Genomic DNA, 26,629 nt, shown 5'->3' with positions numbered 1-26,629 from the left:
TAACATACAGTAAGATTCTAAAAATACACGCTTACGCTTATATTCTGTCAAGGAATCGGATAAGTATCTGAGATCGGTAAAATGTTCCAAGTATTACAGTTCAGCTATGAATATTGGTTTAAAGGAACAAACAAGTCGATATCGTTATCTTATATTAGATATTTTGCGCAAAATAAACGAGATAAAACAAAGATAAAATTCTTTTTTTTAACGCCCCATGTTTAAACACCTTGGTTAATATATTTATCAGCTTATTGGGAGATTATGTGTTCGTAAAATAAGATAAATCTATAAGTTATTGCGGAGGATTATAACATATATTTCAGCTTTGTGGTTTTTGGGAATGATTTATCATCGATCTATATTACGTTACAGTTCTTCTAAAAAATCCAAAATCGTCCTCACAGCACTGTATCAGAATTAAGTTTCTATTTTTTTGTTCTTCAGTTAATCAGTTATGTTGGGTTGTAAATCAACATATCTATATGTAGCGTTTATTATGAATTCGAATTAATTTTGAAGAATTTATTGGGTATACCTGGCATGTCATTACATCCAGAGATGAGCAAAATACATGATTTGCTTTAACTAAAATACAAAAATTACAAAATCCTATCCCGCATGTATTTCTAAGACGAAATAAATAATATTCTTAAATAATGTATTAATAACAGAAAAAAATATAAAATACAAAATACATACTACAAAATACACAGGTGTTAGGTTTTATAAACAGAATATAATTAATCCAGCCTAGCCTATTATCAATCAATAAAAGAAGAACACTATCCCTGTTCGCACAACAATACAAAAGTCATTTTGTTTACCAATACTAACACTTCTGTTACTCCCAGGTTACTTCTGTTACTCATGTTTCATCGTCTCAACTGTTGTGATGTCTTTCGGCAATCAACACATTTGGAATTTAATTTTTTTTTGTAATTTAAACAATAGCTTATCAAATATTTTTTCTAATCTGTTTTTAGTTGTGATGTAATAACATATTTCCCAACTTATCAAATAAATATTTTTTAAGTAAATTTTGTCAATAAGTCAACTTGTTGTAAGATGTAAGCCAACCAACTTAAAAGAAAATTCTTTTTTGTCGAACAGGGATAATACTAGCTGATGTCCACGCAGTATTCTATGACTTGGCTAGGAAAAATGATAAATTTATTTATGTTCAAATGTATTTTAGAGCTATAATAATTTGAAATACTATCTACCCAATACTTCAGCGTCTTATTTTAAGATATTCGTCTTATTTTAAGATTATATTTAATTTGATATTAGAATTTAGTCTGAAAATTGTTTTTCTTTGTAAATAATATGGGCACGTGGTAAAGTTAAATTAATAGGTTTAGATTAACGTTGAGTTCTTATTAAGTAATAACTAGTGTTGGGAACAATCGACTGAAATCGACTATCGACTGTTCAATAATTGACTACTTTTTACTATCGACTCTTTCAGTCACTATTTTCGGTCCGACTGATTTTATTACTATTTACTATCGACGGTTTCAGTCGTTTACTTTTAGTTACTATTTTCGATTCTACTAGTTCATTCGACTGATTTTTAATGTTCTGGCCTTCCGTCCTAGTCGTGGCCTTGAGGAGTTTTTATGCTTATATAGATTTATATGTAATATATGTGGTTTTATGTTTTTTTTGTAGTTTGCTTGTGAATAACTATATATTGTAAATAACTATAGCAGCATTTTGGAACGCTAGTTTTCGAGGGCAAAAAAATTAAATTGAAAATGATAAATCGTAAGATACTTTTGACTGGCATAATAGGTAATACTTTGGATTGGTATAATAGGTAATACTTTTTGATAAACTTTCACGATTTTGTCCAAGACTCTTGTTTATCAAAACTTTTTTCCTAAAATCTTGGAAACTAAAATTAGATTCCAAAGGTTTCAGAAATTGCATAGATCCAAAAGACTTGAAGAATTTTTTACAGTAGAAGTTGTTAAATTTCTTTTAAAAATATTACCGTACTACCATGCGGTGGAGAGGATGACGCATACCTGATCGCGAAGATTTGGCCTGGAGTTGGACCGAGTTATGTGGGACTTCCTCTGGGCTTACCAATACACTAAACCGAAACCGTTAAACCCTGTGGGTTGCTAACTTACGTTAGCCGGGCAACCGTTATTGGACATGAGGACCTGGCGAAAATACAGATGGTGAAACTAACTATAATTTCGCGAACTTGAATCAACACACGACTGTGTGTTGTCGTATGGAGGCAAAAGTTATGACTGCAACGACGGATGAGGTTGTTTCAGCCTGGAAAAGGGGAGGTTAGCGGTGACGCGGTGCTAAGCTCCCAGCATGTCGACCAGCTCGCGAACAAGCGCGTTTTCAGAAGAACTTGAGCTGAGTTGTTGTTTGTGTGGAAGGATTGAGATATGAGGTACTTGATTTCTGTGTCAGTTTCCCTGTGAATTTGATTATTTCTGACAAACCATGGAGCCTTTAAGATTCTCCTGAGGAGCTTCTTTTGGAAAACTGGAAGCCGTTCCACCTGGTTGAGTGTCATACGTTTGGTCAAAAGTAATTTAAATTCGGGAATTGTTGGTTCAGATGTGCGGAGTATAGAAAAAAATATCGTAGTTTATCTATATCTTAAACTTATTTTTTCATCAATAAGATATGTATAATAGATTAAAGCCATTGAGTTGTTTTAGGAAATAATCCAAAATATGTTAATTTTTCAAGGAGCCAAAGTTATATAACCCACTAAATATTAATCGATGTATTTCAATATAAAAATGTATTTAATGGGAATTAAAATAATCTATAAATTAACCATATATTAATAATAAAATATTAGTTAAGAATGAACATTACCGTGTACTATCAAATATCGAACCAAGTATCCTTGAACATAATTTATATATGTCAATCAAATATTTTATAAAAATCATTTAGGTAGGAAGCAGATTTGCTTATAAAAAACACCAACTTTTAAAACTATATAAAAACTATAGTAGGATATGTCAGAAAGAAAGTGTTCAATACTCCAAAAAGTATAATTATGTTCATTTGATACAAGAATAAAATATTTTACGATAATTTGTTTTAAAGATGCTGCCAGTGAAATTTGTTTAATTTAACTTTGCTTAATACCAAAAAGAGTGCACGAATATGATCTCGTTCATAGACATATATTTCCAAGAAATGATCCTGAATGTTCAAAGCTTGGAGGAAGACAACATAAAACAAAAATTTTACTGGTTTAAATATCATAAATATTTAAGTAAACCTACTTTTAAAAAGCAGATTTCATATTATAGATTTTTTTTTCTAAATATTAAACAGCAAAGAAGCTAACTAATATAAAGCTTGATACAAAGATTCGATAAAAAAGATAGAATAAAAATATGTATTAAAAAACAAGAATTTCCTTTTCCACCGTGATAATAATGTTTATATACTACAAATAAGGTCAAAATCGGTATGAGTAGAAATATATTGCCCTTATAATCTAAATACAATATATTTTGCCGCCATATACAAGGAATGTATTTAAGGCCAAGCTATTCCTAAGAATTGAGATAATACTTAGATCAAACAGTATTAGATCATCACACTTTAACTAAATTGGATCTATATTATCGCTGTTAAGTTTATAAATACCTTTAAAGCCATTCCCACTATTACATCAACATATTTTAGTTGCCGTCAAATTATATTTTCATCAGAATTTACATTGTTACCTGGCACAATTTAAAGAATCTAAGTGTCATTTTATAGCCTTTAAGAAAGTAAAAGGAAAAATATATATTTCATATGCATTAACTTAGTTTAATCGCATAGATGTCCAGTCAAAATTTAAAGTTTTTCGATTTATTGCTAATTGCTATGTAATCAACAAAGAACTTCATAATAACCTCGAAATCGAACGGACTCACGAAGAAATATTACAGTAAAACATGATAAAATATTTTTAACAGAAAAATTGAACCGACTTCAAAAAATAAATAAAGAACTCACTAAAAATTAATCAAACTTATATTTTTAAGAAAAAAAGAACGTTTTAAAATAAAATATACACATAATGGAAGACAACAATGAATAACTAAATAATAATTGTAATAACTAAATAAAAATAAACCAAAACTTATTTAACCTATCTATTACACGTATTTTATATTCTACTGCTTACACACAATTTAGCTTAATACCTACCTAAACCTATTATCTATTGACCATATTATTTTAATGTGTATGTATGTGGTGTAATTGTATAGATTTTACAGTAAATTATTTCTGATTTTTCATCACATAACGTTCTAAACAATAGCAATAACGTTATAAACAAATATCTGATTATTTTAGATAAAAAATATGTGAAAACTTTGTACGTGCCTTTGAAATTTCAGCGTTTCCCTCGGATTTCCTCCCTTCCCCCAACAGATCATGATTTGGTTCCAATGGGACCACCTCGGAAGTGCATTCTTTCGAATAAAAAAAGAATTTTGAAAATCGATCTATAATTAACGGGGAAATCGGGGAACATAAATTAAAAAATATATATATACAGCCGAACATAAAACCTCCTCCTTTTTCGAAGTCGCTTAAAAAGGGTTACTAAATCACAACAACGCGGAAGCAATACAACTACTGGACAATATGCAAGAAATCAGAAGATTAAAAAGAAATACCACTTGTATACGATATATATAGGTGTTACATTTAGATTAAATTACAAACTTATTTAGGTACTTTTGATTACGCTGTTATTGTTGGGGATATGGAAGAACAAAGCTAAGTTCAGATAAAAAAAATAACATAAATAGTATAAAACTATTGAAAATTAGAACAGTTTATATTTTTTGTAATGACAAAAAATTGAAAAGGAAAAAGAAGTATGCAAAAATGTAATCCTGCATTTTAGGAAACTAAATAATTCGAAAATAAGAAGTATCGTTTATACTCTCTGTCCACAAGAAGATTTAAAGAAAAATTTTAGTACTCCTTTCTATTTTCACAATCGCCTAATTATTTTTCAAATAATCATTTCGTTCCTATTGCTTAATGATATCAATCGAAATAATTAATAAATAAATAGAGATACAGCGTATCGTTATGTTAAAAGTAACTATAAAAGTTATTAAAATTTTTCGACATAAATTTTATTGAGACTAATTTCAAATTAATCCTTTAATTAAGTTTCCTAAGTAAATACACAAAACACTAACAAAACGTTGCTTACTGTAACTATATAAATATGGTTGGAACATCAAGAGTAAAGTGAATATCACAAAAATTATTAATTATAAAAAGCTGTAATAGTAATAAGAGGGAGCTTGATGAACTTAATGCCAAAATATAATATAGAGCGACCCACTTTTTTTGGGCCTGATTTACCAGCTGAAAAGGTTTCATTGCTAATATTAACTCAATTTGTAATAGAGGATTGCCCGTGAAGGCGCTTTATTTAGGATATGAGAACCTTTGGCGCCTTGAAGAACCGCTTTTGGGGGGATAGTCTTTGGGGTTACCTGACTGGGAACGCCTCTGACAGGTATCTGATGTGGGAATTGTTGAAGAGAGCTGAGGTTGCATGGAATATCTTGTATATGGAGAAAACGAGGCGTCTCATTTCTGGTGTGTCAGTTTCCCGATTAATTTGGGTATTTCTGACAAACCATGGCGCGTTCAGAGTTTGCCTCAGAATTTTTTTTTGTTTGATCATCGGAGACAATTTCATTTTTCTGCAGATGAAAGACTTAAGCACTGTGGTGACACCGTAGCCTTTGGAGATTACTTTATTTATCTGGGTTCGCTAGCAAATTACTAGAATAATTTTAATTATGTACGCTGTAAAAGGCAAAAGATAGCATTAAGCCTTAAAACTATTCCGTAGTTCTACATCTCTGCAATTTTATATCTTAAATGTGTGTTTTATGTAGTTATGTATATATTTTCTTGCAATTTACTATCCAATAATGATTCTTTCTAAAGTATAATTTCTTGCATTTTGAATAACTGAAAACGAGTCTTCAAATGTAATGAATTATAATTAAAAAACTGAATGTATTATAATAATGTGTTGATAATAACTTACGGCCGTTTTTCAAAATCAATAAATGAAAGATAAGTTTAAATGGTGAAGCATGGGTATTTCTATATTACGCAAACACACTGTATTTGTCCTTGTATTGAAAAAACAACACACACAAATGTAAGAAACGGTAATATACGTTGTACTTTATACAACACATTACAACAACAATTATGAATCAAAACTTAGATATCACTAAACTTACACGTTTATTTCTTGCACAACAACTAACAAACAGTTACCTCGTTGGCTTATAATTTTAAACTATCGCATTAAAGTTATTATCGTAATTGGTAAGTCTTTTTTTGTTATTTTGTTCCCAGAATAATTGCATATTATTTGGCCGAAGGCAAGGTCACCGTTTCGAAACAGAGGAAAAAAAACTAGTTTGATTTTTAATTGGTTTTACAAGGGGTTATCAAGCGCTTTTGCGCATTAAGTATTTTTTAAAAATGCAGAAATATATTGCACTGATAAGGCGTAATTAAGCTAAAATCTCTCGAAGTGTATCAAAATACTTTTTTGTAAACACTTAACAATAACATGTTAACTGTATGTAGTTGAAGAATCATTCGGAAAGTTACAAATTCTTATATGTAACAACAACAACAATTTTAATTTAATAACTCTACCAATTCTTTGTTTGCAAGTTTTAAATGAGTTTTATTTAGCGTAAGAAGTATTATATTCTTACATTAGGATTATATTCCACATGTAAGGGGAACTATATGATGGTAATACAAAACTTATAGTCTATCCAAAGAAGTTTTGAACATACGTCATCAAGATGTTTAATATATTGCCTGCCGCAATTTGTAAATTCAATTTAGAATCAGACACGTATGCACCTTATGCAAAATTCTTCAAAACAAGTCTGATAAGAGGTTATTAGTCGGCAAACGTTGTTTTAATGCTTGACTTGTTTTGATTAATTCCAAATCGCTGTTTATTATTACTCTGATTGAAAATTTCGTAGCCAGACAACAGATTGCCTCTCTAATAAGTTACTTTGAACAGAAACGAGATACTGGAGATCCCCCCCTTGCCAGTAAAATTCGTTAGAGATGTAAGCATTTTTACTGATAAATATTAATTTACTGCGATTTTTGTTGAACATATTTTTTAGCATGTTGCAGCTGCACTAAATATTAATATGGACACGGTCACTGAAATATCTGAAACGGTCACTGAATATGAAAAATATAATCTTGAATTCACCGAAAAACGAACTCATACAAAGCGGGTGACGAATCAAGATCAGCTTGATGTTAGCTCTATCAAATATTAAATATATGAAATGTATAAAAACAGTGAGTAGTTTTCGAATACAAACATGATTTATTGTAATTATTTCATAGAAAACTGTTCGAACAGGTCTAATGGAACTTCCAGATATTGCTTTTTAAAGAACACTATTTTTAAAAGCTTTAATAAAATAATAGAAAACTTATTATTTCAATGGCAACAACCTCACCAAGCTTTGTCCCATTTTGCGCTCGGTCTAAGAGGAAACACACCATATAAAAAAATTCAACATACCATTGGCAGTTGATATCCCTGATATAGAGTGATGTACATATATCCTATATATGTTATACGCTATGACACAGTAGCAATTGTTCTTGCAACATTATTGAGTGGAAAATATATCACACATGACAGAATAAATTAAAACGTATATCAATCATCCACAGTACCACTCATCGTTATTCACCGTATTATTGTTTATATGCTGGTAAATAAAATATATTGATAAGTTAAATTGCTTTGGTTATTACGAAACAAAAGCTGATGGTCTGTGGATATTACTTCTTTTATTTTTGTGTAACAGCAAAGAGGTATCTCCCATGCCAAGGATAATTAATGACCGCATTACTTGTTTAAATCACTCGCATTTAATTACGAATGAGTGTACTAATAAACAATGTCAGAATATCGTACGTGTGTGTAATATAATAGATTGATAACAAGTTAACTACTGTTCCAGTTTCGAACAATAAATTAGATCATATTTAAACCACCAATTTATAAATATTTAAAAAGCGTCCAAGTGATCGTATATTTTCAGAACTGATGATGTTTCATGTATTGATTATTACAACAATGAATTATAACACTGGTCTGCAACGAAATCCTCCTTCAGACAAAATTGCCATAAATATGAAGATGTTAATGTGCTGAAGTGATTTGAAAAAGTTTATTTTTATATACTTTCTTTAAGTATTTCATTTGTAGTTTAGATATTATTTTGAGCACAGATCGAAAATATGTGTAACAGAACTTTCAACATTGTTTTAAAATATATTTTATTTTATTTTAAATTATAAAATGCTACCAGCTTGTAAAAAATACTGCACACATAGTAATTTTATCAATTTGTGGTTTTGTAATAATACTGCAGTGGTTCTACAAGAGCTAGGATTCAGAAAAAATGTGAGGTAGGGAGACTTTTTATTGATGCGTCTAAGATCAGTTTGAAAGAAATTTTATTCAACAATCTATATAATAATCGACTTAGCGAAATTTTGGCAGAATTTGACAGGCAATATATTTATGTAACATGATCTACAAATAAATAATTCTAATAAAACGAAATAAGCCCAAATCAAGCAACCAGGAATGGTCATATATAATATTTTAAGCTCTGGCCTACGCGCTGCCAGCTAGAACTTTTATACAGTAGATTATTCATCGGTTCTGTTGTACGTAAATCAACTACGAGCGCATAATTTTTATAGTCAAAATCTGGCAACGTAGTACCGCAAAATTCCGGCCGGCAATTTTGAATTGGAGGACAACTCCCTATATTTTACATTATTTAAGAGAAAACTAATTAATGTGTCCTAAGTAATTAAGCTTTATCGGAAGGTATATACAACTGTGAAAGAAACACCCGACAAATGCGAAAATTTCATCCTAACATAGATTAACAAAATTCAAGAATAACAAGAAAGATATGTCCTCTTTGTTTTACAAGACATTTAGAATTTGATACCTGATGAATAGAGAACAACTAAGAAAAATTGTTCTTGCTTAGGAATTGAAAGTAATTGATATTGCTCTGAAGACATAATATATAATTGTACTAGAGGCAAACCTAAAGGTTATTAAGATTTTTCTGTACATTTTAGTGGTATTAACTTCTTTACTAAATGCACTTCTTGAAAAAAAACACTAACCGAATATTGCAGGTAATAAATACGTATATTGTATGTAATAATTTGTATATCAAGTGTTAAAATGAATGTTGCAAAAAATATTCATAATTATAAAATAGCTTGATAGAATTTTAATTACATTTGTTGATGAGTTGTAAGTTGCTACATGGGACACAAGACAAAATAGAAAGCAGTAGATAAGCGATAGCCATAGAAGGCAAATTAAAGATGAGCCATCTGCAAGAGTGAGATCGAAGAGTGGAATAAATAAGCAAAAAAGGATGCAATTTCATTTAAAATTTTATCTAAAGAAATTATTATTTTAATAATCTTGGTCTATTTATTGTTATTTAATATATATTTTAGGTGAAAATAACGATAAAAGATGAAGACTACATGAATACATAAATGAATTAATGAAAATATGCATTAGTTAAAATAAAATTAACTACATAATTGGCATAAATGGAATACATTAGAGTGTTTAAGGTGATTAGTGTTATAACATATTTGACTATATGACATTTTATTGCCTGAACTTTGTGTCAATGATTTTTGATTAGTTACTTTATAGATCTAAGTTTTGAAAAATCAACAGTTTAAATAATTCATGTTTGTCAAATTGTATTCATTATTGTTTTAATATACATGCTAAAGTTAAGTATGAGTCTCTATAGTATTTTAATATAAAAACACGTATTACTTCATTTATTATTCAATATTAATGTCCATAACATGAAACTAAAGAAATATTATGTATACTTATATCAGATTCTCTGAAGTTATTACACTTCTGAAAATAATCTTATTTATGATACTTTATGTACGTTATAATGTTCGGTAGTGTAGTCATTTAAATTTATTAATACCTTCTTGATTATTGAAATTTAATGGACGTTAGATTTAATTATACGCCATTCAAGAAAGTTTAGTGAGTGTTGGCCTTTATTATACGAGCGCTACTAGTTATATATCGAGAATTGGCAACACTGTTGTCATGTGAGCCCATCTGGCAGTTCCATGGTACAGTTTGACATTTTTGACGATATACGTACTCAGAACATTTTATCACACAGATGCTATTTGTTTTGTTTGTCTCGGTAAAAAATGGAACTGAATCGTGAACATTTTCGTGCGATGACTTTTTATGATTTTCGACGTGGATTATCACAACAAGAATGCGATGAAGCACCATTAAAAACAGCCGTGTATCGCTGGTTTAGTGAATTCAATCGTGGTCGTAGTTCGCTGTTCGACGAGTTTCGTGAAGGTCGTTCAAAATCGGCTGTCGTGTCAGAAAACATCGATGCTGTGTGCGAAATGATTAAGTAAGATCGTCATGTCACCTACTGTAAGATTGAGGCATCCGTAAGCATTAGTTCCAACAGCATATGTGCGATTTTACATGAACACTTAGCTGTGCGAAATTATGTTCGCATTGGATCCCACACAATTTGACAGTCGCTCAAAAAAGACTCGTATCGATTAGTGCAAAGAAATGTTTAAGAAATTCAATCGCTGTGCTTCGAAAGACGTTTATAAAATCGTGACAGTTGACGAATCATGGATATATTCGTATAAGCCTGAAAGTAAGCAGCAGTCAACTGTATGGGCGTTCCAAGATAAACCAAATTCAACAAAGTTGTTCGCGCACGAAGAACTTCAAAGAAAATGGTGGCCTGTTTCTTCGGGAAAAGTGGTTATATTACAACAGTGACTCCAGAGGATCGTAGAACAGTAAATTCTGATTGGTACACAACCATTTGTTCGCCAGAAGTCTTCGGTGAAATAAGAAAAACAAACAAGAGACGCCGGATTGTTCTTCATCATGACAATGCGAGCTCTCACATATCGACTCAAACAAGAGACTAGTTGAGCACTCAAAACATCGAATTGATGGTTCATCCGCCGTACAGCCCTGATTTGACACCCAATGACTTTTTTTTGTCCCCATTTGTGAAGAATAAACTGCGTGGTCAACGATTTTCATCGCCCGAAGAAGCTATTGAAGCAATCAAAAATCATGTTTTGAAGATACCTTATTTGAAATGGCTTTGAAAATTGGTTTAAGCGTATGCAAAAGTACATCGATCATCGTGGCAAATACTGTGAAAAACAATAAAAATATATTCGCAGCTTAACTCTTTGTTTTTTTCCTATTCCCGAAATATATATATAGTGACCCTCGTATTAATTAATAATCTTATAATGAAAATTATTATATTTTTAGAACTTTTATTAAATGAATTTAAATATGTTGTTTACTCTACTACAGGAGAAACATGGTTATTTAAAAAGTTGTGGTCGAATATCGAAATATTACACTGAGTAATTCCCTAGTATATTTTGATAGTTATTATATAAAATGACCTCCTTTATTTCTGTATATAAAAGGGAAACTAAATTGAACCAAACACTAGTAAAGATTAAATCCGTTCAGTATCAATAAATAAAATGAAGCTATTAATAACTGAACAGTACAGGAACGAGCTATGCTGAACTGTAAGTGTTTCTACCGCTTGTTTCAATGTAGTGTATTTACCATCGGAATACGGTACATTCGGGCGTATTTATCGACGAAATATCGGGATGTGTTTTGATTTAGAGTACGTGTTGTTTCATATATTTACAGCGGATGTTTATTTTTGGGGCCGTTGAAATGGGGATTTAAGTGATACGCGTTCCAATAAGCAAACCACAAAACTGAACGCTACCGACATCGATCCTATGGGATCTATCGGTTGTATAGTTGATGATGGGTGGTGAGATAAAATGACTTTTTTTCTTTACACGTCAAATATGGATTAAGTTATATGGAACTAAGAATGGACAAATAAAATGGGGATTTTCATGCGACTATCAATAGGTTAATATATGATAGGATATGATATATGATATATGATCAATAAGAGATGTTGATAATAATGTGGTGCTCTTATATTTGGACTGATTATTAGATTCCCACTTAATCGACAGACTCTAGACATATTGTAAGACAATAAAATTTTAAATTTATCGAAAAAAATAGGTGTGCACTATAAGCTTGAATGAAAACAATACGTAAAAGTACAAAGAACCTGTGACTTCGAAACAAATTAGGTTTTCTAGCAAGACCAAAACCAACACTCATTTATCATTATGGTATTGGGGATAGTATAATATATAATTACCTAATCTGATAATTACCTAATATTTGTAACAAGTCAACTGAGTCCCCGGTCTACCATAGTAAAACACTTTTCTTTGGCAAATTTTTTTTTATTCAACATAATTCCCTTCAAAGATGATACACTGACTATAGCGCCCCTCCAACTTTTCGATACCATTTTTGTAGTACGATATCTAGTTTGCTTCAAAATAGGCCTCAGTTTCGGCGATCACCTCTTCATTCGACTAAAATTTCTTCCCATCGAGCATTCTCTTGAGATCTGAGAACAGGACATAGTCGCTGGGGGCCAGATCTGGTGAATACGGTGGATGAGGAACCAATTCGAAACCCAATTCAGGGATTTTTGCCATCCTTTTCACTGACTTGAAATACGGTGCATTGTCTTGGTGAAGCAGCACTTTCTTTTTCTTAAAATGCGGCTGATTTTCGATCTTCAAACGCTATGTAATCGTCGTTGATCGTCCTTCCCTTTTCAAGGTAGTCGACTAAAATTATTCCCTGCGCATCGCAAAATACAGACGCCATAACCTTGCCAGCCGATTGTTGCATTTCCCATGCTTTGGAGCGGGTTGACCGTGTTCAGTCCACTCGGATGACTGTCGATTGGACTTCGGAGTGAAATGATGGAGCCATGATTCATCCAACTCGTCGTTGTTTTTGGCCAAAAGTGAGCTTGCGCGGCACCCACTTTGCACAGAACTTTCTCATACCCAAATATGAATGCGTATTCACCACGTCTAAACCTAGCATACCAATCCTTGATTTTCCTGGAGCAGTGTCCGGAAACTCGGCATCAAACCATGTTTTTACTTTAACTGTATTTTTCCCTTCAAAACGCAATATTTTCAACACGCGAAATTCCTGTTAATTCACTTTATTCACAATAACAAAAGTTGCTTCACGTTTGTTATATATAAAAATTACGTGTAATTATCAATATAATTTGGAGCTACTGGGTGACAACATCTTTTTACAATTGCTAACAAAGGTATCGTCCAGAAATAAGTCAAGAATATAATAAAATTATTATATCGTTGCCATAAACAAATTTCCATGTAGTTCAACTTCTGATAATGTTATTAATACCACTGCAGCTTCCCCAAATAGCATAACAGGTTCAGTTGTAGACAGAAAACCACAACTTTTGCGTATTTTGTGTTTTTAAGTCACATTGTACTTTGATAAGCAGTCATATGCGTACTCTCATGAAGAAATAAATAATTTCTATAAATGTGAAAAAAATAAAGCTTCAATGCTTAGAATTTTCAATGTTTAGTTGAAGAGGACATTCTCAACTGGTGAGATATATAGAAAATAAAATTAGCTGCTTGCTACTTTAGCAAGCAAGCTTTTATAGCAATTTAAAGAATTAAATAAATAGAAAATAGATAATTGCTGGGTTGTATTAAGATGCAAATAATAGTTTGAGTTTGAATGATACCGAAATTTAATAGACCCAAAAATTCAATCAAAAAAGTATTAAATAATAGATGCCAAAGCAACATAAATACAATTAAAAATATTTTACTATTTATCAATAAAAATTTTATTGTCTTTGCCCTATTATCCTAATAAAATATATTGAAAAATAGAGTTCCCAAATGCTGTTATATTAGTGTATATCATTAATTACAGATATATTATAAACAAAACATAAAACCATTAAAAATTAAGCTCAAGCTAGGACGATAGAGCCAGAACGCTAAAAACTAGCCCATATATAACTAGACAGTATAAATCTAGTCAGTATAAAATTAGTCGAATGAAGTAGTAGAAGCTGAAAATAGTAACAAATAAAATATTTGAATGACCTAGTCACGAGTGAAACTAGTTCGCTAGTACTCGAATGATACGGTCGATAGCAAAATGTAGTTAATTACAAAACAATCGATAGTTATTTCCCTTCGATAGTTCTCAACGCTAGTTTTTATAGATTTTATAAATACATCGTTATTTTTTCAATAAGCCTAGATGCAAACATACTTTGCTTTTGTTCTCTACTTTCTTTTCAGTTTTTATCGTTTAATAATGATTAAATAAATTATTTTGATTTTTCTATACCAAACAATATTTATTAGTTATACACTGACGTCATATAATACGTATATTTTTATATATATAAAAAAACTTTATCCCTGAAACCTTTTATGTTATACAGAAATTATATATTTTTAAGAAATAATATATATTTGAAGGTTATAAAATATCACGCAAAAATTATATTTATAAAAATTATCATTATTTAGACTTTAAAGTTGTTATACAAACTACAACACGCAACACGGAGAAAAAAAGTCAACGAAAGTAATTTAATGCACATTGAATTCAGCTAGAGCCAAACTGTTCATGTACCAATAAATATAAATAATGTTATTATTCCATCCAGTAACAACGCTAAATACCTTTAATAAATCTAGAAAAAAAATTGGATTAAAATACAAAGAAATGTATTAGCAGTTTGTAAGAAAACTTAAATTATCTGTATATAGTAAGTTGGTGATGTGCAAGCAAATACTAAAACCTATATAGACCTATGAAATTTAGTCATGGGGGTGTTTTGAGAGAAGTGATATCAACATAATACAAGTACATAAGAATAAAATCCTGAAGAAATATTGTGGACGGACCCAGATACCATAGAAACACCTATTTACATCGAGATATTCGGATTATAACAACTGTTATAAAGGAAATTACGAATTTGGTAAAAATATATGAGGAAAGATTGCACTTTCATGTTAACACCCAAGCTCTAGAATTCTTGTATAACACTGAACTATGACGCAGACTCAAAATATCTAAAAAGTGCTATTAACCCTAACTTACCTTAATTAACCTATATTTATTTTATTTTATTAGAAAGTAATTAAGGGACAATAAGTATTACTAGATAAGTACCTAGTTTTAAGTAACTTTAGAAATAAAATGTAAGTTAGTCGGCAACTACTAGTAATAATATATTAATATAAAAAAATATTAATCTGTAACAACTTTGTAACGAAGTATCGATGTAATTTTGTAAAATAAATTAATTCTACTTGTAACTTTCACTGATAAATTAGGTATTAATACAAACAACTAGTTCTAAATTTACGACCAGATTTAGAACTATATATATCCATAAAGCCTCCAGCTCTCCTTCACCATATCATAAAAAATTCAAGGTAAAACACATGTTTCCCAAGAACGAATGTTTACGCCATGTGTAAATAGTTTACATCCAGTCGTAGTATATACAGACATAGGTTACGGTAGGCTATAAAAAACATATTTACTGTGCCTGTATTTAAAAACGTTATGTACTCCCTCAAATTTCGTTGGATTCGATTCGCCATTCACATCAAGAGGGCCCGCTGTCGTGTCACGTTCGATGGATTTTCATTAACCCAATATCGACGTAAAACCGTTAAAATTTCAAGATGAAAATATAACAGAGTGCTCTCAATACACATCAGGTCTGTTTCGTCGGGATATAAATAAATCAGACAGTTTTGACCGTTTATTTGCTCTGGGTCTTATTCAGCTTCTTCTTCTGCTTATCTCGTAAACACGGTCGACTAAATTTAGGAAAGCTTCGCAAGAAGTAACTTTTTTTATTGGTACAATGAGGTTGGCTGGCTCTTTTATTCAGGGTATAAGGCGTTCTCGTAGGTTTAACTTTCTTTTTACTAAGATGGAAGTTTTGTTAATTGAAATATCGTAAATAATACGAGGACTGTTTTTAACTTTAGTGTTTTTAATTAAATTAATTAAAAGTTTTAAAACTACTGACTATGAGTTAATCATTTCATATTTTTGTTGCCTATTTTGTTGTTGCCTATTCTTTTTTTGAAAAATATGGTGTGGAAATATATTGCTAATATAAAAAAATATCGACTATTCGAAAGGTAAAATTAATTTTTAAAAAATTCGTGACATTTTAATCATATATTAATTTCGGTATTGATGAAATAATCGTATTTATGTTTAAAAAATAAATATTCATAAAATATTAATCACTGACATATCATTTGATCATAATTATTCATTGTTCACAAGTATATGTACGATACTTTATACCAAAAATTGAATTGTTGAAGAACATTCTTTAAGTTGCAGGAAAAGTCGAATAAAAACATGTTGATAGTGTAGAGTACTATTTAGGTTGATTCATTGTGTTGTTATGAGATAATGGAGTACATAGAGTTGCAGTAAGAAAACAACATTAATGTTTTTTAAAGCGTGTCTTTAAAAAAGCAGAATTGTTCATTGGATTAGTCCGAAATGAATCAGCAGAGACCACATATGACAAGTAGAATAATCATTTTTCTCTTTATGAACTTATGGTTTTAATGGCCATGTTGTTATTAGGGGTTGTATGCATTCTGATCATTTTTCACCTAAAAAGGCATTTAATTGAAAATATTGTCACAATATATAATAATCAAAATATATTCTATTCTTCATTTTCTACAATTTTTCCCTATTTTAGAAATAATGGTGTTGGTTTGACAACAATATCAATCAACGTAAAGAAAACTGTTATTTTTCTTGGAATAATGTTAAAATCATCAAATGTGACAGTTAAATTGCTCAAAAATTATTTTCGCATTGGAACTTCACATTTTTACCAATATTTATCGCTGATTAAATCATATGGAACTTGATTTACTTGCTTATTCGTACTCATCTGATCTGATCATAGTAATGACTCTCAAACCAGGAAAAACACAAGAAGATTTCACGTCCTATCGGCCTATAAGCTTACTACCGATAATCCTGAAAGTTTTTTTAGAAATTATAAGGGGCTTAATAATATAATAGAAAAAAGAAAGACCAAATTGAGTTTCGTAATAAGCACGAGACTATACAAAGTGCATTGACTTAAGTGTGTAAATAAAATAAATATGGACTAAAATAAATAATGCCAAAAGATATTGTTAGGCGTCATTCCTGAACAAATTTCAGGATTTTGATAAAGTATCATAGACGCTTGCAGGTTAACTTAAAGAACTTCTCCCTTATCCACATTTTCAGTTACTAAAACTTTATCTGACAGATAGACATTTCACCCGCAAGGCAGTGCATTGGGCTCCTACATACTCTATCAACATATTCAGAGCGCACAGCTATCTTAGCATCTCACGAAGATCTAATAAGAGCATCAGAGAACCTTCCAACACACCTTCTTAAAATACAACTGTGGCTGAAGACATCGCGTATTAAAGCAAATGTAACAAAACCTACCAATGTAGCATTCACTCGGCGTAGAAGAACATGCCCACCTTGGTATGCACCTGGACCTAACCTGGGTGACCCATATAGTTTCTAAACGAAAACAACTTGGACTTAAACTATATCAAATGTATTGAATAATAGCAAACCATACCAAAATAATGTTATAAGTTATAAAAAATAACAGCGTTGTGTTATTATATTCCTTCTTGTTTAAGGACTAATTTACTAATTGAATATTCAACAGAAATTGCAATCCTAGCATCAACTCATCATGTTTGAATTTAATTTAAACTTCATTTCGTCGGTTCATCAGGATCTGCTCTGTTCATATTTAATATGAAGCTGTATACAATATTCAAGTTAAGCTGAACCTCGATTGGTTTTTCCATCTTCCGTGATGCCATCAAATTACATGAATTAAAATGAAAATAAAACTTCGTATAACTCATATAATCGTGCTATTTATACAATTTCCTTTAATCGAACCGGAATTTTTATCTCAAATTATCAGAAGAGAACTTGTTTAACATCAATCACATTAAGGTATAAAAATATATTATGATCACTTAAAGGCGCACAATCTCCACTTTTGAATTCTATGAATTATTTAAGTATTTATAGCATCAATTATATAAAATATTTCAAGCACAATTCATCGATGAACAAATACTTTAATATATTTATCTCAATTTTAATTAAGATAATATCAAATGCGAAAGAGTTGCAGATAATCCGTCATATTCTTTGATATGTATAGACAGTATACATTGTTTAACTACCTGGAACTGAATAAGATGTTGTAGGTATTTGGTTAACAAGTGAAACGATGACACCTATATAAAATAAATAACATTTCAAGTTAGTTAGGTTATATTTGACGGTTTTATTGTTTACATTTACCTGCACTTGATATAGTACTAAACTCACTTAACGATATGCGACGTTTTTCTTATCAAAACACTTCTTAAAGTAATTAATGGAATTGAAAATGGAAAAACTTAACTCAAAATAAGATTAAACTTGTTCCAATGGATAGTTGTTATGTTGCTTAAATTTATTTTTTCCTCACTAACTTGAAAATTATTTAAATAAAAGCTTTTAAGGGAAATATTGAAATAATTAACAGAAACAAAACTAAATGGCTAACAAAACACATTATTGGTGTATTTCCTTCCTGCATTTAGTTTCTCTATATGCTTATACATCACATTTTATAATAAATACTAGAGTATTAGTAATAGACTATTAGTAACACTAATATAGATATATACGAATTTAACATACCCTATTAAACAGTGTTAGATAACTATCAAATTAATGTTATCACATCTATAATAGATTATAATTTGTATTCATTCATTTTAATTTTGGTTACGTTTTCAACGAATTTTAAACTAGTAATATATAGTATAATAACAGATACTCCAACATGAATAAATGTATTACTTATGCAATTGTCAGTATTGACACCTTTTTACAGAATTACCATTAATAGTAGCCTCATAACACTGATAAAAATAAAATGATTTTCCTTTTATAAAATTCGTCATTTCAACAGAAATAGCATCCGAATATTAGTTATATGGAACAATAAACCTAAAAATTGACTTACAAAAAATATACGCTCATAAATATGTAACCAAAAGTTTTAAATAACATCACGTAAAATTACAGTCAACAAAGAAAAACGCCAAAACATGAAAAATGAACTGCGCATTTATTATTGCTTCGCATTTTTTGCGACTCTGCATTGTTCTTGCCCTCTCCAAGAGATCCCATCTGAAATGTTATAATTGCGTCTTATTTTAAATCATTAAATGTTGAGTAAGTAAACGACGTACTTATTCTGTCTAAACGTATTATTGAACGTATCAACACCAACAACAATACGATGGCATGATAACTATTTTTGGACTTTGAAAAAATATCCGGATTATCCCAAACTAAATGAAATTTCTGCAAAATATAGAGGTTTTCAAGTTTAAAATCTATTTGTGAAGTAACGGTCTGGTAAAGACTTGATAATTTGTATGTTTACAAGTCAATGGTGATATATTATGTCAATTATTTTGAGATATAATTATTTAATATAAATTGTGCGATGGTGGGCTACGCCAAGACCATTTGAATGCATTTATTTTAGTTATCTTGATGTTTCCCATGTCTCGTAAATATAATATATAGATTAATAATATTGGAGACCAAATCTCAAGGTTAGGTTAGATTCATTTGTTTTGTTTTGCACTTTAACCACCGTACTGTCAGGGTACTTAATGAGTACCGAATAACTTTATTTTTGATGCAATTAATAGAAATGGAGAAAATTGTATTTAACATAATGTGGTGGATTTTGAAAGTATTTATGGAGCCAAGATTTATTCCCACAAAGTTTTGAGTGGCAACCAGGCAAGAAAACAACCTTTGGTAGTGTCAGAACCACCTTATGGTCTCAATAAATTTAAGGGAATATTAACTAAAACAAATATTTACTATAAAAAAGATAATACTATAAAGTGTTTATCTATCTTACTATAAATATCTGCTGCCTTGTATACCAAATGGTTTGATAAAGTAATTGGCCAGGCCACAGATTAATTGATAAATATTTGATTGAACCGTGTCATTTTATCAAAAGGTTACAATATTTACGAATAACGTACACCACCTAGTATGATTTATAAGTTGCTGACTCGCTTAAACTGTAGGTCCTGCTCAGATAAACCCCTAGTTGGTAAAAGGAGACTTAGACGTAGAAGAAAAAAAATTAATAGTAACTATATTAGTTTTTAATTTTACACAATAAAAAACGAATAGTCTTTAGAATTTTACTATTTATAATTATTATTTATGCTTTTGTTATTCGTTGTTACTGTCATGAAGCCCATTAAATAATATTGTGGCCCCAAAAGAGTAGTTTTTTAAATAAAGCCTAATCCACTATATATTTTTTCAAATTTATTTCAATTTAATTCGCCTTGTATCTGTCTTTGAAAGAGATGTTGCAATTGAAAGAGTAATAGTAAAATACATCCAGATTAACATGTCTTATTAGTTATTTTGTACATATGTGTATTATCATGTAATTCTTATTTAATTCTTGCACACACCTAGTTTCGTAGAAGGATGGTGCGATAATACCCCAAATATTCTTATGTATTTAAGTTATTTAGCTATCTCGGCACTTAATGCAACAAATTATACTGTTAACAATGCCATAAAAATGAAAATTAGTTTGTTCGAAAAATCAGCATACATCAATAATAATATTCAACGAACTCTCCTCATTATGTATTGAAAATAAATATTAATTTACCACGCTTTTGAATTATCATTCCTGAACTTTCAGCAATACACGCACACAATAGCAGGGCGTGAAGACACTGTTTCGATATATAGTTATTAGTTCTATCCTCATTAATTTTTTTTACATACTAATATTTTAACAATAATACATTATTATTGCGGCTGCCAAACCTTTAAAATATTACTCAATAATGAAAAAACATATCATGCAAATGCATGATGCAAATCTGAAATACTCTATAATGGTTTATAATGGTTCAGTTTTTCCTAATAAATATATCTATGTAGACCGATGTATCGCTATAGAACTGAACATCGACTATAAAACTGTTTTGAACTATTTACGTAAGACTCGATACCAAAAAAGCTCGATACTTTAGTTCCACATGAATGAATAGTAAAACATTTAATGGACCTATTATTAATAAACTATTGATCATAATCAAAGTAACGTTGATCATTAAAATACAATTCTCCTATTTTAATTAAACAAATACCGTTATACTAGCTTCACAGCCCTTGATAATTCCAAGTTTCTGCTCATTATAGTCGAAAGTGTTTCAGTGGCTGATGACCTGATACGGGTTTGTTACTAAAACCAAGGCGAATGAGTTCAAAACGCTTCTATATTTATCACCTACAAATTATTTGCTCCTAACACTAATTGGAACTAAACAATTATTTAACGTACACAAACACTTTACTTTAATGGCTAATGGCTAAAGTCCTAGAGCATATGTTAGTTGTTGCAGAATCGCTTCAAACAGAGTTATATTAAGCCAACCAACTACAGATGCTTAAACAATTATCTATAGAACTATATTATCATAAGGATGATCTTACTTTGTATATAAGAAAGAGAGCATTATTTTTTATTTGGGTGGTCTATGACAAATAAAATAGCACCAACACAATGGTTCAGGTAACGTTTATTCAGTTGATATACTGTTTGGAACAAAAACTTCACATTCAAACATATTTTAACAACAAAATTTTTCTCTATTCCTATATTTTTCTAATCAATATTAAAAATTATATGGTTTCGAAAATTGCCACCTTGTAGTCTAAAATTCTCTAAAAAACCTCATATTTTTTCATGTCACCATCACAGTGGAAATATGCATAATCTTTCATAAAATACCTAAATAAATAAATTAAGCTCGACGAAAAATAAAATACCGAAAAGTCGTAAGTAACTTATGACTTAATATTAAAAGACCTTCATTTGAAGCAGATGAAAAAGTTCAATGAATAATGTTTCACTTTCATTTTCCATCTTCCCTAAATTTTAGTTGACTTAATGGAAACAAAAATTGGAAGGGCGAAAGAGTCCAATGGGAATACCTAGATGTTCTATTACCGCTTTTTAACTTGCACACCAGTTTGCATGTATGAACAAACATTCAACAATTGGCCCCCATAGATACAATCACAAATATTATTAAAAAAGCCTGTAAAGAGAAAAAAGTGTTCTTAGCTGTATTCTTGGACGTAATGCAAGCCTTCCAAGTCTGGCATATATTGAGCAGTAAAACTCTTACATATCAGTCAGAATGTTTAGAGTTAAACAAGCGACTTAAATTTACTCAACAACGAAAGAAACAAAAGAAGGTGTACCGCAAGACAGTGTTCTTGGGACATATTCTTTACCTACTCTATACATATGACATACGGCAAATAAAAAATGTTGTGGCTACATTTGGTAATGATGCCGCGATGGAAGCAACTAGAAAGCTGCAATACGCAAATATAAATAAGTGAATCCAGATATGGATAATAAAAGTCAACGAAAGTGGATAGTGAATTTATTTACAACCAAACTCTTCATATACCAATAAATATGAATAACACTTCTAGCGTACACAGTACCAACGATAAGCTTGTTTGGTGGCGCAGTGGTTAAGTTGACAGGATTATTGTTGCGATAGTCGTGGGTTCGAATCCTGCTGGCCCACTTTCTGTTTAATGTAATCGTAGATGTCATATAGTGGAAAATCCAACAAGAAATAACCATCCAGGTCGCGCTAGTAACCAGGCTGGTTAAGATCGGATGTCTTCTGGGATAGTCTTTAAGTGGGTCACTAGCCAGTCGGTAAACTTAATACTGAAAACTGTGGTTCGGAGCCTACGTTAAACAATAGCTCCAGTCTAGATAAACCCTCTTTGTTAAAATGGAGACTTTAAAATATATGTATACATAGAAAAACAACGATAAATATCTTGGAATGAATCTTGACGCAAAACTTCGTTGGAAGAATCATATCAAAATTAAAAAAAGATTCGATTAAATTAAATCTAAAAAAATAAAAAATCCAAAAAAACTATTGAAGATCTAAATTATTCGTATATAATAAGTTGCTAATGTACTGAAAAGCAAACACTAAAACCTATATGAGCCAATGGAATAAAGTAATGAGGATGTTCTGTGACATCAACATAATACAAGTATTTCAAAACAAAGTTTTGAGAAATATTGTGGATGCACCCAGATACCGTAGGAACAATTGCTTACACAGAAACCTTCTTAACACCGAAGTTCTGCCACTTTTGGATACTACTGAACTAGGAGACTCAAGATAACAAAACCGAATGATTTTGTGTAGTTGTGTAGTAAAATGGACTAAATGGTAAAATCACTGAAAAGTGCTACTAATGTTTATTATATTTTATTTTATTAAAGAATTTTATTAAGGTCCAATGAGTCTTTAAGTCACTTTAGAGATACATTGTAAGTTAATACATTATTAATAATATTAAAAAATACCGCATCCTAAATTAGTTTGAAATATAACAATTAACATATTAACTTTTATGAATGATTGATTAATAATATATCTTACCACTAGTATAAGTAGCCAACATTTGCCTAATCCTAGACATATCACAACAAGATCGAGACACACACCAGAACCCAGGGGACAAACACAACATAAAAAAAGCAAGCCCAGGACGACCCGTATGATGCAAGAGAAAAAAAAGCACAAAACACAAACACTGGCACTGAACTTGTCGTCTATTGGTCGACGCGGCGTCGGCATCCAACAGATGACTGTAGCGAGAGGATGAAAACGACGCAAAATCGACTTAAGTCACGCCTGTGTACCTTTTTTTGTAGCGATGCTGAGTCGATGCAGCTGGGGCCCCGAACAAGATAACTCGCGCACAGGAAAAGAGAAATGCGCTAAGCTGACGACACCGCGGCGCTTTTTCCTCCAGGTTTCCTGTCGAGGGGGTGGGCGGGTTATTGTGTCGATCGAGCACCTGGGACTGGCGACGAAACACTACTGATAGGACGTTCGGGCGCCCTGTTCGACGCGGTACCGATAAATATATTGATAATATATTATCGGCGCTAGATCGATGTAACTAAAATGCATTGTTAATATACCAGTTCAGGGTGTGTTAGTGTTGAATTTAGATAAGAAATGGACGGAGACGTATAAGATAAACGGTTAGAAAAAGAACAAATGAGAACTTATCTGGAATCGTTCATAGATTTTCGAGGGATGGTCATAAACATGTAAAATACTTCAGTATTGATTTATTAAACATAATTCTCGATATGTATCGAAATTAATTGGTTTTTTTCATTAAGTATATTTTTTAACCACTATAAAAAACCATTTAATTATATTTAATAAACCTTTAAAATTGGTAATTAATTTTCCAAGTTTTTTTGGGCCGATATATCAATATTTTTACTTTCTTTGAAAAATACCGATATATTTTTTGTAACATATCGATTTTCTTTCTCCGATATATAAAAGTATCGATATTAATACCCCTAGTTTAAACACAACCAGCGCTCGTTAATGTGAACTGATTTAAACCAAATGCATTTTACTATAAATGCATACATTAACGAAGGTGATTTAATACGTTCAACATTTTATTAAAAGAAACGATTAATACTACAAGAAGAAACTATTATTGAACAAAGCGGCAGGAAGGGCTCTTATCTATTAGAAAACGGACCAACCCGTCTCACTCGTTCACCATTCACGGCTGGATAGTCAGCCCTAAATAAACGGACACAGGGATATAAGTCCGTCGTAGTTATTACGCCTGGACAGCTTATGGTTATTATAAAAATTGTTTCTGAGCATCGATTATACCTTCGTGTGACAGGTTGCCAAGAACTTTTGAATATGCAGATTCCAATAGTCTACAGCTAAAAAACGAGTTACTGCAATACGCCTTTGGTGGCCCTATATCTTGAATTATGATTCAAGTGCTGAGAATCCATGGACTAGGACTGTGTTTGAAAACGTGAAACATTTCTTTCTTATAAATTTTTTAATTGCTGTTCTAGAGAACTACTGGATGCATTATCTAACAACCATTTTATTGGAAGGTTGCGTACTATTAGAAAATATTTTACCATCTTTAAATTATGAACAGAACTTTTGCAATTACTAAAAATAATCTTAGCTGAGGGACAAAGCGTATGTGAAAGCACCTCACACTCAACATTCATAATCAACTAGGATATTAAAGTTTTTAAATGAGCGAGGATATTTTGCTTTGCCGCTTATCATTGACTAAATTTTAGCAAGCTAAAAACGTTATTTATGGTTTTTCTGGTCTTATACCCCGAGCACATTTTTCAAATGATTGAAGTATTTGTTTTTGGTAATAATTCCCAATACAGACTAATTTCATGCGCGCTGTAAATTTGTTCTCATCTTAACTTCACTTCAGTAATTATTTCCATATTTTTTTCGTTAAATGGTTTTATTAATTCTGTGATTGTGCTGATAATTTTCCACCATATATAGACAGCAGTGGTATGATATATCTTATTTTAAATTATTATAGACAGCCGTCACAAGCTACGAAACTCTAGTTACGAGTCTTTAAGTTTTTTATTTAACAGTTGCGACTAATGGGGACATGGTTTTTTCGTTATTTTAAAAACCAATTATAAAGGGGATTCTCAATGTTTGCGCTTTTACATCTTTGAAACTTTTTTGTTTCCCGAGGCTCCGAATATTTTGTTGATTCTTTATAAAATCTGAATTTTCAAACGCTTAATTTTACCAATTCTTGCCTTCGATTGCTTCATATCTTTTGTTAACTGTGTCAATCGTACACTTAAATCAATTTAGTCTATATAGATATGGATGTACTAACTTAAATTCAAAAATCAAAAGTATTTAAACCTTCACACGACTGAACTAATGTGTGGGTACTTTATAACAGTTTGCAGAATTCCCAAAGAAACATGTGATTCCCCTGTTAAATCGACAACTGACCTTCATGCGTCCAGTTTCCAAGGACTGTTTACATCATCGAACAAGAGTTGTTTCCATTACTACAATTAACGAAATTTTTCCGTTAATGAGTGTTTACATTATCGGAAGTCTAATGTATATATACTCTTTATTTATTCACGATAGAAATTCAAGTATTTTTGTTTCCAGCTACCAACCATGGTCTTTGCCGTTAATCCAAGACCCATTTCAGAAGACAACCAGTCCTACACAGCTTAATTATTGGCGGATTTGAAAACCGCCGTACTACCAAACCAGCTGTGAAGTTATTTTGTGTCTTCATTTAGAGTTTCAAATAATTAATTATGTATTGACAATCATAACTCGCCATAAAGTGTTACAACTCCTTCAAGAATGAACTCCAATTCATAATAAAACAGCTATGAAATAATTGTGATTCGCAAGTAGCTCACGTTCAGCTTGCGTAAAT

At 30.8% G+C, this 26,629-nt stretch overlaps 1 protein-coding gene across 13 annotated transcripts in view; it reads right to left on the bottom strand.

The window, feature by feature from the left end:
* The window catches only part of LOC143202292 (uncharacterized), a 157,834-nt gene that overhangs the window by 4,313 nt on the left and 126,892 nt on the right, over nt 1-26,629 (bottom strand). For 2 of the 13 annotated variants that reach the window (XM_076413716.1, XM_076413725.1), the window contains exon 1: nt 36-145. The exons of 6 other annotated variants lie outside the window; for them this stretch is intronic. The gene's annotated coding sequence lies outside the window, so the exon portion shown is untranslated. Of the gene's footprint in view, nt 1-35; nt 146-6,082; nt 6,182-6,284; nt 6,311-23,766; nt 24,213-26,629 lie in introns of those variants that run through there. 5 more of the 13 variants (XM_076413724.1, XM_076413715.1, XM_076413717.1 and 2 more) reach the window with 5 other exon arrangements.

Source organism: Rhynchophorus ferrugineus, unplaced genomic scaffold (assembly GCF_030347505.1).
Source record: "Rhynchophorus ferrugineus isolate W39M unplaced genomic scaffold, kcgeb_rfMv2 rfM9, whole genome shotgun sequence".
In the NCBI taxonomy this organism is placed as follows: domain Eukaryota; kingdom Metazoa; phylum Arthropoda; class Insecta; order Coleoptera; family Curculionidae; genus Rhynchophorus; species Rhynchophorus ferrugineus.
The sequence above is the reverse complement of the archived record's forward strand: the minus strand, read 5'-3'. Positions and strand labels throughout refer to the sequence as shown.